Source organism: Odontesthes bonariensis, chromosome 17 (assembly GCF_027942865.1).
Source record: "Odontesthes bonariensis isolate fOdoBon6 chromosome 17, fOdoBon6.hap1, whole genome shotgun sequence".
Lineage (NCBI taxonomy): Eukaryota > Metazoa > Chordata > Actinopteri > Atheriniformes > Atherinopsidae > Odontesthes > Odontesthes bonariensis.
The window spans coordinates 24,654,682-24,667,148 of NC_134522.1; positions in this window are offsets into that span (position 1 = coordinate 24,654,682).

Consider the following 12,467-nt stretch of genomic DNA (forward strand, 5'->3'; position numbering starts at 1 on the left):
CACATGCTTTGGATCCTGAAATGTGTTTTTAACCTAATTAAAGCAGGTTCATTTAAATGTTCAACTTTTCTCTAAAAAGATAAGTTCATTTCTTTTACTGTAACATAACAACAGACGTTTAGGGTCCTCGTGTGTTTGGAGAAGAAGGTCAGAGCTGTTGTTGAAGAGGAAGATTAAGTGGGGCGTGAAAGCTGCAGAGGAGCAGAGAGCGACAGCAGAGGACAGGATGTGGTCACAGAGCAGCCTGCAGCTCCTTCTCTGTGCTGAGAAAGCACGGAGGTGAAACCTTCCACTTCACCACAACCTCCGGCTGTCTGCGTGCACCTGCATGTGTGCACCAGCACCCACCCACACACACACACACACTGCACATCTCTGAGCTAACAGTTGGAAAAACTTCCGTTTACGTGACAACCGAAGCTAAAAAGCGAACATGTGTCTGAGTTCCATGACAAACAGCAGCTGTTTACTGAGATCTGGGGCAGGAGTTTGTTACTAAATGTTTCATGCTGATGCAGAGAACAAACATTAAATGAATTCTGTTGCAGTTTAAACACAGCTGCCCGTATTAAAGCATAAAAAAGAGACAGTTTTCTTAGCATTTCCCTCCTCAGTCATGTTCATAAATCTCACAAAATGTAGAAACCTTAGCTCAACATTTTACCAAATACTTGCCTTTAAGGTGTCCCACAACACGTTATTTTGATTTTTCACGCCCTTAGTGGTACTAAAACTAGAGAGGGCATTTATTTTCTTGTTCTCCCATTTGTTTCTTTGAACAAACATGTTTGTTGGTACTCAGATTTTAACAGGAAACAGCATCTGTGAAGCTACAGCAGAAACATAGTGTGTCTCACATCATATCTCCTCCTGCAAAGCTTAATCTTTTTAAAATCTCCATTTTATGTCCAAATACCGTCACCTCGTGGGTTCATTGCAAAAGATCCTCGTTAAAACATTGTAAACATGATTATTCCTTTTCCAAATCAACAATATTTGAAGATGTAAATGACGTAAGAAATAAGCGCTCTCAGATACGTTAACTCCTGCATCAGTTGGACATTTTCACGATGAGATTTTGCTTTGGACATAAACTAAGAAATGTGCACAGAAAAGCAATGTTTCAGTTTCAGTCCGTTGTATTTGAGTTAATATCACGGTCATGTTTACTTGGTTCCTAAACTGAACCAATAGATTTAAATAAAGAATAAAAATTGGACATCATACTTTAAAGGAGACACGCTTTCTTTTTCTTTAACAGATAAAAAAACTTCCCCTGATAAAGGTTGATGGTTAATAATCTGTAAGTTTACACATCGACATGTTCAATTTCTCACGTGTGACTCCTAAACAGACGTCATTCGTCACACCTAGAATATAGATTGAATAAACCATGACTTTAAAAGACTGTAAACTTAGAAAAACGTGCCACCATTGTTTGCAGCAACCACAGCGGAGCAGTAAAGAGAACTGAAATAGCAGGCTGGAGGATGTTTGTTTGACTGATCTTTGTTTGAGCAGATGATGTTGGCTGAACTTCACAGACAGCATCAAACAGCAGATATGATGTCGCAGGTTAACACACTCCAGCAACAAGACAGAAAGAGTCCCACTCGCGTGCTCACTTTGTCATGCTGAACGACACCTTGTGGTGAAAAGTGAGCATCACGTCATGTGATTCATGTGCAGCATTTTGAACTGACAGGTTTTAATCAGCATGTCTTTACAATCAAATAAAGTCACAGACAGAATCAGCAGTGAGGCTGTGTTTCAGTGGATTCCTTTAAAAAAAACACAGAGCTATTCAGCTATTTCACATTTACAATCAATATAAAGTCAACCTGTGTTGACTTTATACGGCTTTTCAGGTTTAAAACAGTTACTCTGAGCTCACACGGGATAATTCATGGTGAGGAAATGAAACCTTAAAGCTTAAACTCAACTATCTCTCAAACAAGTGAAGGAATCCTACATAAAACTGGTCGATCATTCCAACTGTTGTGAATCTTTAGTGAAAACTGGGACATCACAGTACCAGTCAAGGTTGCTCACAAGACAGATCTCATTACAGACACACACTGCGTTGCTGCTTTATCAGCTTTATGCCGTGCAACATGTGTGCGGTGGCCAGTGCCCCTGATCTCTGCTTGTGTTAAAGAAAAGACTTTAAGAGAGTTGAAGAGAGCCACAGTTGTTGTGATGTTTGTTGGACGGATGAAAATCGACGGAATTTTGTCAATTTTAGAAAACAGTTAGCACAAGCAGCAATCTTCACCTCATTTTCTGTCTCCATACAAGACTCGGATGTTGTTTTCTGCTGAAGTACACGTCAGCATCCTCATGTTCCCAGACTCCAGATGTCAGGGTGCCATCTGCTGGATGAACCTGCAACACATCAGTCAGAGCTGCAAACCTCTGAACCTCGATCTCAAAATGCAAAGTCTCTGAATTAGATATATATAATTATATATAATATATATAATAACAACAGTGAATCACAAACGTAAGGTCACATGGCAAGCCATTCTACCATTTAAAGCCAGACTGGATATGGGTTGCAGATATCTGTCATTCAGTTTTGCCTTACACAAAAGCAATAATCAGAAAGACCTTGTTGATATCTACAATGTCAATTCTGGATCGTCAAACGTAGCTTTTAAATGTTAAAATGGCTCGCCATAAAGGTCATGGTTGAGAATTCCCAGTCCAGCATTTCAACATTGGATTGGTACAAACGAAATAAGCCAATACTGGGGGGGATTTGGTAGATATCCCAGCTGCCTTCAGGGCAGGGGTTGTTAATTCATCACAGGGCTAACAGAGACAGAGGACATTTCCAGTATTTGGCATTATAACAGTGCTGTGTATTCATTCATCTGCTCAGAGCTGCAGATTCCTCTGAGAGCACAAAAAACTTCGTTCAGCTTACTGAACACCTTTGCTTTAGGAAACTGTAGCAATTTCACTCTTCAGTTTCAAGTGTTTACTCGTTCAGATGGCATTGCAGAGAAAAAATATAATAAATAAATCAAGCCTCGACAGTTACCGTTTAAAGCTGTGTATCACTGCTGAACTCAAACAAACTAGACTTTAAAGTACACGGCTGCAAAAAGGAATAGAACTTAAGAGCCCCAGCAGCGCCACATGATAAACAAAACTGAAGATCCAGAACAGCTCATAAGATCACATCACACAATGCTACACCATGAATGCCATGTGGCACATCCACCTGCAGCTCAACAGAACTGGACTGCACTGATGGAGGCTGATGAAACATGGACGTCATCATCTTTAAACAAGGTCTCTTCATATTCAATTCAATTCATTTTTATTTATATAGCGCCAAATACAACAAATGTCATCTCAAGGCACTTAGATAATAAAGTCAAATTCAAGCCAATTGGAATTCAATTGATTGTAATCATAATTATTCATAAAATAATCCAATTCGTTCATATAGAGCCATTTCAAAAACAATTTCCTAGCTAAGGAAATCAACAGATTGCACCGAAACTTGTCTTCAGTCCAATCTCCCGTCCTGAGCGTGCCTGAGGCGACTGTGGAGAGAAACGACTCCCTTTTAACAGGAAGAAACCTCTGGCAGAACCAGACTCAGGAAGGGTGGCCATCCGCCTCGACCAGCTGGGGTTTGAGAAGACAAAAGGGGGGGGGGCACTGTAACACCATTCAAAGGATACCTGTTGGAACAGGGAAACACGAGTTAATGACCACAATAATGTCACATATACATAAAGAGAGTAAAGTGAGGAAAGGTGTGACAGATGAGGCCCCCCAGCAGTCTAGGCCTATAGCAGCTTAACTATGGGATGTTTCAGGATCACCTGAGCCATCCCTAACTATAAGCTTTATCAGAAAGGAAAGTTTTAAGCCTGGTCTTAAAAGTGGAAAGGGTGTCTGGTTCCCGGACATTTACTGGCAGCTTATTCCACAGAGAGGGGCCTGATAACTGAAGGCTCTGCCTCCCATTCTACTTTTAGAAACTCTGGGAACCTCAAGTAAACCTGCAGTTTGGGAGCAAAGTACTCTGTTAGGAAAATATATTATAATGAGATCTTTAAGATATGATGGAGCTCAGTCATTAAGAGCTTTATATGTGAGGAGAAGAATCTTAAATTCTATTCTGAATTTAACAGGGAGCCAATGAAGAGAAGCTAAAACTGGAGAAATATGATCTCTCCTGTTAGTTCTCATCAAAACTCTGGCTGCAGCATTTTGGATCAACTGAAGGCTTTTTAGAGAATATGTGGGACAGCCCAATAATAAAGAATTACAGTAGTCCAATCTTGAAGTAACAAATGCATGGACTAGTTTTTCTGCATCACTCTGAGACAAGATGTTCCTGATTTTAACAATATTACGAAGATGAAAGAAAACAGTCCTAGAAACCTGTTTTATATGCGAGTCAAATGATAAAGTCTGGTGAAAAATAACTCCTATAAATAAAGTGTTTTGGCTGCTGAGAGAAACTGTAGGTGTGGAGAAACATCAGCCATGGAGCATCCGGCAGGAGGAAGAGGGAGAGGTCAACAGAAGGGTAGAGCAAGAGGAAGGGCTCGTCCAAAGAGACAGACAAATTCAAACGAGATATGAGCCACACTTGGCACAATCATGGCTCACTCTCTCACGCTTTACGGTGGCAAGCATCGTTCTGCATTACAAACGCATGCGCAGAGCATTACAGTTTGTGGAAAGAACATTACTCAGAACACTTTCGTAATCACTTACGTACTCCATCATCATGCTTGGACCATTAAATACTTGCCCATCTCCTCAGTTTTCTGGACCATTTTAATGACTTTCTTCTTCTTCCCCCAACAAGGAAGACATTAAAAAGTGGTCTGGGTCAATTCTCATCGGTCAGCAGACATTCAAGCATGTTTTCGGGGACCACCCAACCTTTTCTGCTTTAGCCCTTCAACCTCATTTTCCCCTTTTTGAACCCATTTGAGGAATTCTTTTCCCCGTGGCTTTGGAAAGTTTCTGATCTACATCCATGTGAGCGAATGTCGGCCCTTGAAGCAACGGAAGATGCCTGTGAAGACATTCGGGTTGAGGATTATCGGGGCTGGATAAGCTGCTCCAGGAAGTTTTTTCCAGCACTGTTTGGCAAAAGACAAAATTTTGCTGTGAAGTTAATGAAAATCTTTTGCCTCAGCTTTCCTTTATAGTTATAATTGTACACATCTTCTTTGTACTTCCTGTATGGCATTGAACTAATCTGTATAGCTCTGTCTTGTTTTTAACATGCTATGTGTTTCTAAATGTGGCCTATTCTTTTTTTCAATGAATAAACACTGTGCTCTGTTCATTGTGCTGCATCAAACACATTTTAGCACATGACAATTGTGTGTCAAATCTTTTTAGTGCAGTCTGAAACACATGGATTGTTGTGGCGACCCATAAAATGTGTGCAAATTTTGACGTGAAAATACAGTTCTGGAGCATGTGTTTTTGATGGTGGTGCACATTGAGCGCAATATTTTGTGCAATATTGACTTTGTTTCGAAGCAGACACGTTGTTTCCAGAGTTGTGTATAAGCATTTGGGGGAAAAACTACAGTGATCAGTCCCCTTGCGTGGAAAGTGGAACGTGTAAACGGAGAGCAGATTTATTTGCCTCATTAAAAGCTCATTTCTGCTCGTGTCCTCAATAAGTTTGGTTTGGTTTTGCTGGAAAGCGACGGCAGAGCATGGCGGAGCATAACGGCTACAAGCTTTACCTGTACAGTGATAAGAGCACAACACACCATTACCAGCAGATCTGCGAGTCCTACCAACGGACGTTTCTTCGCTTGTTGTGATCATTAGTTCCAGCTGTTAACAACAGCAGCTGTCTGAAAAGTTGCTTCAACAGAAAGGGCTGGGTGCAGTTATTCTCTGTAGGTGTCGCTTACACTTATTGCTCGTGGGTAAGAAAATGAGAAAAGACGCCGGCGCTCAGAAATTACACTGCTACTAATAATGATAATAAAAATAATATGTCTTGGTAGACACGGGACGTTTTTCTCTGATCTGTATAACCACAGACAACAATCCAACTTGTAATTGACCCACTGAGAATCCTCCATAACCTCCTGGTACAACTCCAGCATTTGGATCACGTGACAATCTTATCGACCCTTTATCATCTATTTTTTTTTCTTTGTTTCTTTCTTTTTTTTAACCCGAGGCTACCCATCTATCACGTGTGTGAAAGTTCTGCACGAGGGCAAAAATGATTAAGCTCTGAAGCACATCGACGTCAATGACGTCACAAAGAACATCAGAGAGCGCCGTTCTGACGCACATTGAATGACGCACTGTGCCGCAGACGAAAGTAACAGGCCCTGTTACACATGTAACTATATTTCAGACCTATTGCAAGGACAGCTTAAGAGAATTTTATTTCACACCGAAAGAGAAGAGGAAAGATCACAAAAATGGAACAAACTAGGACGCAAATGGACACCGTACCAATTACAGAGGAAAATCTCCTACCAATTGTTAAAAGACATCTGGAAAAAGTTACAGCAGCCCAGTGGGCCGTGCTGGTAAGTGGAACCTTCGATTTGGAAATGCAAGCCATTCTTGCAGGGATGTTAGCAGACATCGTACAGACGGTGTCAACAGTCCTCTTGAGATTCTTGCTTCCCAAAATTCAGCAGGGCTTTCAAGAAAATACAGATGGGGCAGATTCTAGGTTGACACCAATAAGAGCAGACCTTGGAGATTCCTTGCCTAAAAGTATCTCCAGCTGTCTCAATGCACCACAAGACAGTTGTGAAGATGCCCGACATTTGACTAAACTCACAGAGGAAGAGATAGAAGAGAGAGTAAATTCTCTTCTCAATGAAGCAACAGAGACAAAAGTTTTACCCCCGAAGCCTGCCATTTTTGTTAGTGGGCTCATGTCAAATATTAATCGTCTTAGCCACATGGTTTGTCATGCTGCCGAATGGCTAAGGGGATGCTTGTTGACGCTGAAACAGAAATGTTGTTGGCCTAAACAATGCATTGAAATAAGTGATAGTGACTCCTGTAAGTCAAACGAAAGCAATACATCATACATTCTCACGGAATCAACCACCAAAGGTGTGAGTGACATCCTGTTGAAGTGGTCAGGATCTGAAACAGGTCTAAATCAGGAAAGTGGACATGTTTCGCCCATCAGCCCCACTCACGCAGCAGCTGAGATAGTAGACATTATAATGGAAAACGTTCAAACTCCAGAACCTGTGAGGTCCGCTGAATCCATTGGAAGCAGTGTTCCACGTGGACCTCACTTTGACATGGAGCTGATCATTGATAAAGCAAGAAGTTTTTTTGCCTCAAGCCCTGGACCCACGGATACCGCAACAGAGCCAGAAGTAAACAAGCGATCTTTCTTCTCCAGTTTTGTCAAGAAGCACTTTGACAGCATGGAGAAGGATCTGAAAAAGTCATTCGAGAGACCGGACGAAAAATTTATTTTAAAGCTAGAGCACGAGTCAACATCCAACGTACCGTCCGACTTTATTTTACCGGGGTGTATACCAGACTCTCCCGAACCCAAAAAATCCGCTGTGAACACACAGCAAAGACTGGTCACAATGATAAAACAGGGGCCCTCCGACATTACTTTTGGCACCTTTAAAGCTAATCTGGATAACTTTATCACGGAACTGAATTGTTCAGATGAAAACCTACAGCAGAAACTGGAAAACGTCTCACACTGCTATGAAGTACAGAAGTTTTCAAAGGAATTAACTGATAAGATGTACACTCATCTCATGGCAGAACAAGTTTATCATCTCCCTATCGTACCACGAGGTAAATGTCTATCCGACTCGGTAATATCTCAAATCAAAAAGACAATGGATGGAACACAGAGGGCCGTTTCTCCTGAGGTTCTGTATTCCATCACAGAAGATGCTGTTGGAAAGTTCCTTCGGCAAGTTTTTCTTTGGCTGGTGACAGAACAATCAGACAACGCAGAAGAGAAGGTTTCAGGAGCACTCACGGATATTGAAAACCTTCTTAAAAAAGGGTCGCAGTCACCAGAAGATAGATCAGAGTCCCCTAAAGTCCCGGCATCACCCTCCCCTTTACCTCACGATCTCTGTGAAATCAGAAAATTTAAAGAAGATTTGGACGAGAACTTAAAAATAACAAACATCAATGAACAGAATTTGACTGCAGCTGAAGTTACCAATGTTGAGAGTTTTGAACACTCATCTTCTGGACAGTATGAGGAAGAATCGCCAAAAGCTCCAGTGGAGGTAATTGACAGCTCGTCAGACAGTCTTGTAAACAGCCTTGTCCTTGGACTGATTTTGAGGCTTCTGTCAAAAGTCGAAGACAGAAACAAACACCTAATTCCCGATATTGTAGTAATCAAAGAAAGGCTTTTATACCTGGTAAAGGGTGAAGTCGACTCCAAAGACATCCCCTTAAACGAAGAAAATCTGAACGACATAACCAAGACTGTAGTTAAAGAACTTATCAAAAGATTTGGCTCACCGCTAAATCTACTGGATAAAGCAATGGCACCAGACAGTGCGTATTTTGACAAAATTCTGATTATAACCCTCAAATACCAGCTAAACGTGATAACACTGCCCAAAAAGAAGACCAAGATAGAGAAGTTTTTCTCCATGATTGGAAAATCTTTGGAAAGAGCCGTCGTGTTTTTGAGGAAGAACTTAAGGACGACTGATTCATAAAGTTCCTTTTCTTTTTCACATTTTGTTTCAAGCTAACTTTAAATTTTTTTTCATTCTTAAATTTCTTATGCAGCATATCACGCCTTCCATCTAATCTAAAAATGATTAAGCTCTGAAGCACATCGACGTCAATGACGTCACAAAGAACATCAGAGAGCGCCGTTCTGACGCACATTGAATGACGCACTGTGCCGCAGACGAAAGTAACAGGCCCTGTTACACATGTAACTATATTTCAGACCTATTGCACGGACAGCTTAAGAGAATTTTATTTCACACCGAAAGAGAAGAGGAAAGATCACAAAAATGGAACAAACTAGGACGCAAATGGACACCGTACCAATTACAGAGGAAAATCTCCTACCAATTGTTAAAAGACATCTGGAAAAAGTTACAGCAGCCCAGTGGGCCGTGCTGGTAAGTGGAACTTCAATTTGGAAATGCAAGCCATTCTTGCAGGGATGTTAGCAGACATCGTACAGACGGTGTCAACAGTCCTCTTGAGAGTCTTGCTTCCCAAAATTCAGCAGGGCTCTCAAGAAAATACAGATGGGGCAGATTCTAGGTCGACACCAATAAGAGCAGACCTTGGAGATTCCTTGCCTAAAAGTATCTCCAGCTGTCTCAATGCACCACAAGACAGTTGTGAAGATGCCCGACATTTGACCAAACTCACAGAGGAAGAGATAGAAGAGAGAGTAAATTATCTTCAAGAAGCACTTTGACAGCATGGAGAAGGATCTGAAAAAGTCATTCGAGAGACCGGACAAAAAATTTATTTTAAAGTTAGAGCATGAGTCAACATCCAACGTACCGTCCGACTTCATTTTACCGGGGTGCATACCAGACTCTCCCGAACCCGAAAAATCCGCTGTGACCACACAGCAAAGACTGGTCACAATGATAAAACAGGGGCCCTCTGACATTACTGCCCAAAAAGAAGACCAAGATAGAGAGGTTTTTCTCCAGGATTGGAACATCTTTGGAAAGAGCCGTCATGTTTTTGAGGAAGAACATAAAGATGACTGGTTCATAAAGTTCCTTTTCTTTTCTTTTTTTTCTTTTTTTTTCTTCTTTTTCTTTTCCTTTCTTTTCATATATTTTTTTAAACTAACTTTTAATTTTTTTTTCATTCTTAAATTTCTTATGCAGCATATCAGGCCTTCATCTAATCTAACGAAATTTGAAAATGATTTCCTTTTCAGCAAAAAGATAAAAAACAAAGTCATTATTTATGACAACAACAATAAAAATACAACAATTAAAAACAAAAAATTCTAAGAATCAAGTCTTCACTTTGTTTTGTCATTATGGTGTCTAAGATGTTACTTCTATAAAAGTAAATGTAAGTGTATGTATAAGCCTGGGTGAAATGTTCTGTCAGAGTAAAAAGTCATCAAGCAATCAGAGGACTTAGAATTCTAGAGAATAGAATAGAATAGAATAGAATAGAATAGAATAGAACAGAATAGAATAGAACATTCCTTCATTAGGGTGACAGCTATTGCAGGAAAATAGTGAATGATCAGTGATTCACATGAATAAATAAATAAAAAGAATCAGTCATGATGATCTGAAAGGTATTGTTTTGTTCAGAATATCAATATACCATTCAATAGAATGATCCCAAAGTGAAATTATGCTGTTAAAAAATACATTATTGCCTCCCAAAAAAACAATCAAACTTGAAATGCAAAAAAGAACTGAAGGTTATGTTGAGATTCATTGTATGAAACTGTTGATGTGGGCAGGAATGCCTCATGTACCAGTCCATACTGCAGGGAAACCAAAGAAGCCTTTTGCTGAACACATTTAGCTGTTTGATCTCAGTGTTTTATATGTGTGTGTGTGTGTGTGTGTGTATATCCAACAATTAAAATAAAAATGTTTCAACATATAATATCGGTTTGAATTTCCTTTTTTTGTTTCTTTCCAGTCTCAGTGTCCACAATGTTGTAGCTCAGATGCATTTATTATTACTTATTAAATGGGTTTCATGACAACTTACTCAGTTTTAAGAATGGTTCATGTGCATATTTTACAAATAAATACCAGGTGTCAGGCAAAAGAGATGAGCCTCTACATGGTTGAAACGTTTGAGGGGTATTATTTCTCACCAGGCATTTGCAATGGGTAAGAAAACAATTGCATTGAGCCGTAGATTTTGGCTCCAGCTAGTGTTAACTATTGCGCTCTCAATCAGCTCCTGGCTTCAGGGTGCAATGCATGATATCCTCTTTGAACCCATGTAGTGAACATATCTCCCCTCTGTATGTTATGCACTATGTCGTGAATGAGAAGTTTCAGTTGAAATTCTGAACGCCACCACAAGATGGTTGACTCACAGTAGAGCCCAGTTAACAGATACGTTAGGGCCCAATCTGGGCTACTTTTGGCACTTCCAGTTACGGCATTGGCAAGTGTGGTGTGGGCCAGATGTGGTCCAAATGTCAGGAGCCGATCTGATGGGGATTTGTATCACAGCTTTTATTGGCATTTGTGCACTTGTTGCCATTTATTTGCAGACATGACCTATTTTAAACTTAGAACTGTTTTCAGAGGCGGTTAATCGGGGTCTTGTCTCAAAACAACATTGTGCGAGACAGAAAGCGCATCTCTTTCAATTCTTATTTTTAAATATCAGAAGAATTCATAAAACATATTTGTCTTATGTCTTCATCAGGGCTCTCTACTGTTAATCGATCAATGGCATATTATTGATCCATTGATCAATAAGTTCAGGGCTTTGTAGAGGTATTTACATTTTTTTTATTCAGATGTTGCTGACCTGAGCTGAGCTGCCTGTATCAATAAAAATGGGTTGTTTGCTTGCAATTGTTTCCTATTATATGCACTTGTTAAAATGGAATTAAAATGTACACTACATTTTAATTAAGGGTGCTCATAGGAAACCCAGGATTTGACTGAGAGGCAAGTAGCCCGTTAAAACCTTTTACTGGCTGGCACAATTCGTCCACAAGCATATACTAGTATTAGCTTTGAATGCTGGTCTTATATGTCTACTATATATGTATTGTATGTCTATTATATGTCTACAGAGGTGGTGAGGTGAATTTGACCAAGAGACAATCACAAATTGCAGTGGGCTGCACATTACCCCCAAACAGGCAGAAAAGAATGGAACAATTTGAAAGATAAGCACAAGGTAATTTGCTTGTTTCTGGTGTCGTATTCTGTGTTGGGTCTTTCTGAGACTGCTTTTAAAGAAACTGCTTACCTTCTTTATTCCAACCAATAAAAAGAAGTTAGCACACGTTTTAACATATCCTACAAAATGACTAGTTACTGGATTGTAAGTTCTGGTAAGGGCATAACAAAATGGCTGGCATGTAAAGGTTAGGTAATGCTGTTCCTGTCTGGAACATATAGCCAGAAAAACAGAGATGTTCATTAACAAAAAAAAATCAATGATTCCTGGATCCTAGCTATTCCTTTCAGTAGTTGTGTGTTTATTGGCTTCTTTTAGGTTCCTTTTTGTCCTAATGGGACAGAAAAGGACAGAAAAGGTCAAGCACACTATAAGTATTATGGTAAAGGTGGTGTCTCTGATATTGTTTTTTTTTATGGACATCCATCAGTAGTGCTTCCACTACTAATATACAAGTGAAATTTGCAATGACAACACTGCCTGCTATAATAGCAGAAGGTGCCACGGACACGAGCACTTGCAATATGGGAATATGAGTGTTTGACTTACAATAGTCATTGATGTTCACTGGACAAACATCCCGAATCACAACTGCA